Below are 5,427 nucleotides of genomic sequence, written 5' to 3'. Positions count from 1 at the left end.
CCACGTGGTCCTTATGTGATTCTTTCTAAGGCCAGGAAGAGATGTAGCATTAAAAAAAAATCTGAAAATGGGTAACCCTTTCTGCATATTTAGTATGTGTCAGGTATCAGTCTAAACACTTTCCATGTATCATCTCACTTTAATCCAATCGTAACTACAAGAAGTAATGGAGATAAGAAAAACTAAACAACATTCCTCACAGGGAGCATACAGAAGAAACCAGAGCTCTTCATGCTTTTAACACCTAACCATTGCTGCCTTACATCCAGCACACTGGGCTGTTGAAGCAGACAAGTCAAGAATTACCAGCTTACGGAGCACATGATGTATTTCTAAAACGTTTTAGTTTTGAAGAGTTTTAATTATCTACCAATACTACATTTCATTTTGGTGGTAGAAATGGTGGCTATCATTTAAAGAATTTTACTATTTGCCATTACTTACATGCAAGTAATTTTATAAATTGATCGGTGTCAGTTATAAAATACTGTGTTACATACATTTGTGTCACTCTGATAAAAACTTGGCAGAATGACGTATTTTAGCTCAAAATTTGGAGGGTTATGCCCAACATCATTTGATTCTGCTCTTATACTGGAAAGCACAACATGGGGGTGTGTTAGAGAAGTACTGTCCACTTCAGGATAGATACAAAGCAAAGGGGAAAAGGGAAGGAGGGACAGACAAAAAGATAGGCTAACTGTCTGACTGGTCAGAGAATGGATGTGCCAGAGACAAGCTATCACCAAGAACCTATTCCAGTTACCTACTTCTGGCCAGCTCTCACCTTCCAAAATTCCTCCCCAAATAGTCCAGGCCATCCAGGTCCATGTGTTTACATGAGAACAGGGAATATATTATAATCAAGCCATAACATTCTACTCCTGGCTTCCAAAGCCTCATTTCCATCCCATAATACAAAATGAATTTAGTCTATCTCCCAGTCTCTCCAAAGTCCCAATGACTTTCCTCAAAACAAACAAACAAAAAACAAAAACAAAACAACAACAACAACAACAACAGAAGTTCAAAGTCTAAGCCTCAAGTTAACTCTTAGCTATGGGATATAATAATGAAAAACAAAGGACATACTTTCAGTAACAATACTACAGAGTAAATATTCCCATGCCCAAATAGTGGAATGGGAGAAAGGAAGGATCAGATAAAAAGACTGAGATCCAGTAAGACACATCCAGCAGCTAGGGCATGTGTTGGCATGATGTATGCCTCAATGACTTTTGAACTGCTCCATCCCATGGTCTTGCCATTTGCAGCCCCGGTGGCATCTTTTCAGGGATGGCTCTGCTACCTGCAGCAGATATTCCTGGTACTGGCATCTCCAGAATTCCGGGGACCCCCTCATGATCTAGACTTCACCTTCACCTTCCTTTAAAATCTTGACGTCTTCATGACCCTGAGACTCTTGCATCTCTCATGCCTGCCTGCAAAATCAACACTTTTCCACCAGTGTGAGCAGTAGTTGACACCCACCCATCAAAGACAACAGCTGTAGTGGTTTCTGAATGCCTGGGTGACTGATCTTGGGAAAACACTTCCTTAGGTAGTACTATGTGTTTAGGGCACCTTGGAGCTGTCTTTTTTCAAAGCAGAGTCTTTCAAATGAGTTGAAACTTTTATACTCTTAATCTTACAATGGGTTGGGTCTGGACAATTCCTTAGATGATCTAATGTCAACTTTCATACCAGTATTATGTTTTATTACTGACACTGGATTCTTTAATGGTCTCACTCTCTTGGCCCCTAACTTCACACTTCTGGTCACAGTGTTCAGTTTTCAAATCTTTTTGCTCTTTTTAATCTCTTCTCCCCAGTTCTCACTATAAACGTGACTAAAAGTAGCCATACTTACTCTGCTAAAGGAACACAACAATAAAATGACTCCTAATGATTTATTCCTATACTCACAGATTAGAACACTGTTCAGCCATTATTAGATAAGTTTCTTCTTGCAATAGATAATAATTGAAAAAGAGATGGACAACTGGATTACCTGCAGAGAGTAGGAGAGTTTGAAGCACTCAGTCCTAAGTGGGGTGTTTTCATCAAAACCTGCCCCTTAAGGTTAAGTTCCTATGCAGAAAAGAAAGCAGAAAGATTGTCAGAACCAGAGGTGATAGATGGTGCCAAGAAAACCACATCTTCCAGACACAAAATGACTGATGCACATAGATTCTCAGAGACCGTAATAGCAAAGACCCGGAAAGATTCAAACTAGACAAAAATCCCAGCACTTAAAAAGGGAGGTGGGCCGGGCGGTGGTGGCGCACGCCTTTAATCCCAGCACTCGGGAGGCAGAGGCAGGCGGATTTCTGAGTTCGAGGCCAGCCTGGTCTACAGAGTGAGTTCCAGGACAGCCAGGGCTATACAGAGAAACCCTGTCTCGAAAAAAAAAAAAAAAAAAAAAAAAAAAAAAAAAAAAGGAGGTGGACTGAAAGTCCCACTCCTAATCAAGAAGCTGGCTGCAGTTGATGCCTCCTGGGAAAGAGGGAACCGGCTTTCTCCAGTGGTGCGTTACTAGGTACATCAAATACATTCCAGGGCAGGCCCCACACCCAGAAGTTGTTGGCCAACACAAAACAGATTCCTTGAGGTTTTGTGTGCTTTATGTCCTGTCTTTTTAAAACCTTTTTATTAGTTCATTATGAATTTCACATTATGCACCCTAATCTTTCCCTCCCCTCGTACCCTCCCTCCACCTTTGCAACCTCTCCCACAACAGATTTAAAAATCTCATTGTGTCACAGTGTGTCCCACAGAACACACTTTAGGCCACACTTCTTTGCTTACAAATGTTCATTGTGATGATTTGTTAGTCTGGTGCAAGGCCTCTTGGCTTCTGCTACTCTACCAATACTGGAACCTCACTGGGACTCCTCTGGGATATCCCGTTGTTGTGCTATGTCCAGGAGATCCTGTAGGTTTGGATCTGTGGGATGGGCCCCTACACATGCTCCAGCATTTCATTGATGGGGTAGATGTTGGGGTGAGCCAATTCAAAGCCTTGGATCTGGGCCTGAGAGGTATCTGAACTGATCAGCCAGCTGGCTCTTCCTTAAGGCTGGGTCACCAGCAACCTCACTATCAGGGCCAGCTCTACTGTGCTGCCCAGGCAAGGTGCAGGGCCTGTTCTTCCAAGTGCTGCAGCAGGTGAGGGACAGGGACAGAGCTCTCCTGCTCTGATAACCTTAGGGCCAGCTCTCTTGCCTGTTTTAGGTAGCAAGGAGAGGTGGGGGGACATCTGCAGCACAGCCAAGTGACAGGGCCAGCTCTCCCACACTCATGCCATCCAGGCTAGCTTGCCTGCCCCTACCACCAGCATTAGCTCTACTATGGTGCTATGCAGGCAAGGTGCAAGGTCCACTCTCTTGAGTGTTGCAGCTGGTGAGGGGCAGGGATAGCTCTCTTGCTCTCATGATGCCAGCACCAGGTCTCCTGCCAGCTGCAACTGGTGAAGGGCAAAGGAGAAAGAGGGTATCTCTTCTTCATCCACACCAATGCACAGGAGACAAGTGGTAGGGCCAGGTATTTCACGCTCATATCTCCACCTGCTCTAGTACTATAGCTGGCCAGGGGTGGAATCAGCTATCCTACTTTCACATCCCCAGGACCAGTTTTCCCAAGATGCCCAGGTGAGGGTAAAGCCAGTTCTGCACAGCAATCAGACATCAACATGTCCCCAGGCATCAGCCCAGAACAGAGATGTCTGCTGGCCTTTGGTGGTAACAGACCCCTGCTGCTGTATGGCCAGGAACCCGGATGTGGCTCCCAGACATGGCTCCTGGTGGCAGCACAAGCCAAGACGCCACTATGGTCGCTGGTAGCATCACTGGCTACTCACATCAGGCTGTTCCTCCTTACCCCCAAGTCTCCAGTTCTGTCTCTCTTCATTGTGCCCACATTCTTCTGTTTCTCTTTTTCTTCCATTTCTCCACCACTTACTTGGTCCTCTTAATGGTGCCGGGGTCTCTGAGTGTCTAGGGTTCTTTCAGGAGTGGTCTCAGGAGAGCTATGACCTCATTATGCATTATGGCTCTGGACAGGGATCATCTTGGGCATAATCCAACCCCCGGCCCTCAGAGCTCCCTACAGATTGTCTCAGGCTAGCTCCCTGCCCAGGCTCCATGGCACCTGTCTGGTGGTCATCTCAGACTTTCTCCTCTTCTGGCTTGCCCAAGGGGCTTCATGAAAGGCTTTCCCTCACCAGGGGTCCTCAGTCTCAGGCAGGTTCTTCTGACCTCCAGCTTGTTCCGAGTCCTGGGAGCAGCAGGGGCCTGCACAGCCCCTGTCTGATGGTTGTCTCAGGCTCCCTTTTTCTAGGGACTATTAGGCTACAAATCATCTAGATGTTCATAGGTCAGAACACATAGCCTCTCTCCTCTCTGCCATCTGCTGATGCACATGTGACAGGGCAGCCAAACTTGTAATACTTCTAGGGGCAGGATTATTTTGGTATTTTGTCTTTTTTCTCCCCAATTTGTTTGTTTGTTTGTTCTATTTATTTTTGCCCTGTATTTTTTGAGAGAGAAAGAACTTGAAATTGGGTGGATAAGGAGGCAGGAAAGGAATATGATAATGATATATTGTATAAAATTTTAATAAAAAAATAATCTTTTGAAAGATAAAATACCATTACCTGAAGTCTATGCCATCTTTAAATTTATTCCACCAAATTAATTAGTCCCTTGATTTTAAATTCAGCCTTACTGAAAGTCTCAGGTCACAGGCAAAATACAAATTATTTGCTAGAGCATAATATAATGAATTATAGTGCAGTTCACAACAGAGCCTTTATTTCCTCCTGGAACCTTCATTTCCAACCAGAACCTAACTGCATGCATTTCTTTCAGCCTCTTGTTATAGGAGTGTCTGCCACAGTTGTACATTAAGGTTCGGCTTACAGCATTCTAGAGTTTCTGTAGCCTGCATTTTCAAGTGTTTCTAAATTCCTCCAAAACTGGTTCCAAATGCTTGGATATTCAAATCATAACCACATAGTCAGGGTTAGTCACAACAGTGACTGCACTTCCCTGACACCAACATTCTACATTAGTTGGATATATTATCTCTGTGACCAAAATACCTTATATAGTAAATTGGAGGAAGATTTATTTTGGCTTATGATTTCAGAGATTTCAGCCCATAATCCTGGCTCTGTTTATTCTGGGACAATGATGAGTCAGATTATTATAGTATTGTGGGCACATGGCAGGTACTATTCACCTAATGACAGACAGGAATCAGAGATGGGGATAGATACAGGATTTGAGGGAGCTGGCAAGATCCATCAAGGACCCACACCTAGTGATCTTTCTTTCAGCAAACTCCCACCCCCTGTTTCCATGGTCTCCCAAAATAGTGCAAACAGTTCAGAATGAAGTAGTCAAGACATAAGCTTATGGTAGACAT

The 5,427-nt window shown here is 44.1% G+C and overlaps 1 pseudogene; it reads right to left on the bottom strand.

The window, feature by feature from the left end:
• Positions 1 to 4,340: 4,340 nt before the first annotated feature.
• Positions 4,341 to 4,461, bottom strand: Gm24994 (annotated as a pseudogene).
• Between the last annotated feature and the right edge of the window lie 966 nt (positions 4,462 to 5,427).

The sequence above is a fragment of the Mus musculus genome, chromosome 12 (assembly GCF_000001635.26).
Source record: "Mus musculus strain C57BL/6J chromosome 12, GRCm38.p6 C57BL/6J".
In the NCBI taxonomy this organism is placed as follows: Eukaryota; Metazoa; Chordata; class Mammalia; order Rodentia; family Muridae; genus Mus; species Mus musculus.
Note: the sequence above shows the minus strand (reverse complement) of the source record. Positions and strands in the feature narration are given on the sequence as shown.